The following is an 848-nucleotide window of genomic DNA, read 5'->3' as shown; positions in this document are numbered from 1 at the left end:
GCCTTTTACTTTTAGCCCATGGTTGCTTTGATTGCTCAGATGTGTTTCTTGCAGGCATCAGAATGTTGGGTTCAGTTTTCTAATTCATCTTCCTATTTTGTGCCTCTGAATTGGCACATTTAGTCCATTGACATTGAGAGAGATTGTTGTTATGGGGATTTGTGCTATCTTTATTTAGAATTTTTGTACTTGTGGGGATTGCCTTAGCTTAAAGTAGCCCTGTTAGTACTTCTTGCAACAAAAATATGGTACTCTTTACAAGTTTGCATGTCGTCTCTGTGCAAGGACCATCATAATCTCTGTATCATTTCAATTTTAGTATATGTGTAACCAAACCTAGTAGGAGTTAATTTTTCTCTTCTGATTACTTTGAGTGTTGTCCTTACATACCCTATGGCAGAGAGTGGTACCTAATCAAGGAAAGTATTTCAAAGCAGCTTGATAGATTTAGAACTTTAATGTCCCAGAAAGAAAAATATGGTTTTTACCATATTATCTTTTACCATAATCAACGCATCAGTTTTACAAAATAATTCTTTTGGAAGATGTTATATGAGTCCTGTTTAATGCACTTCCCTGAAACCTTCATTAAGACCATTAAACTAGAGCCTTTTGCTGTTCTCATCTCAGTCCCGTGTACATCTCCAGGAAAAGGTGGATGGTGATGTCTGCACTTTGACCACCTTGAATGTAAGTAGGATTTTTCTCCTGAAGGAAGAGGTGAGGAGAATATTGATGATTTCATTCCACATTATTATAAGTTCAACTTGAACGGAAGTTGAGACTCATGAGGGTCCTGTAAAGGACAGAAAAATGGGTCTCAGTGAAGTTTAATGGCCAATACACAT

At 36.8% G+C, this 848-nt stretch overlaps 1 pseudogene; it reads right to left on the bottom strand.

Moving 5' to 3' along the window:
- Positions 1 to 239: 239 nt before the first annotated feature.
- LOC130037048 (uncharacterized) lies at positions 240 to 336 on the bottom strand (annotated as a pseudogene).
- Between the last annotated feature and the right edge of the window lie 512 nt (positions 337 to 848).

The sequence above is a fragment of the Sorex fumeus genome, unplaced genomic scaffold, assembly GCF_029834395.1.
Source record: "Sorex fumeus unplaced genomic scaffold, SorFum_2.1 ptg000070l, whole genome shotgun sequence".
Taxonomy (NCBI): Eukaryota; Metazoa; Chordata; class Mammalia; order Eulipotyphla; family Soricidae; genus Sorex; species Sorex fumeus.
This window is presented reverse-complemented; position numbering and strand designations above follow the sequence as displayed.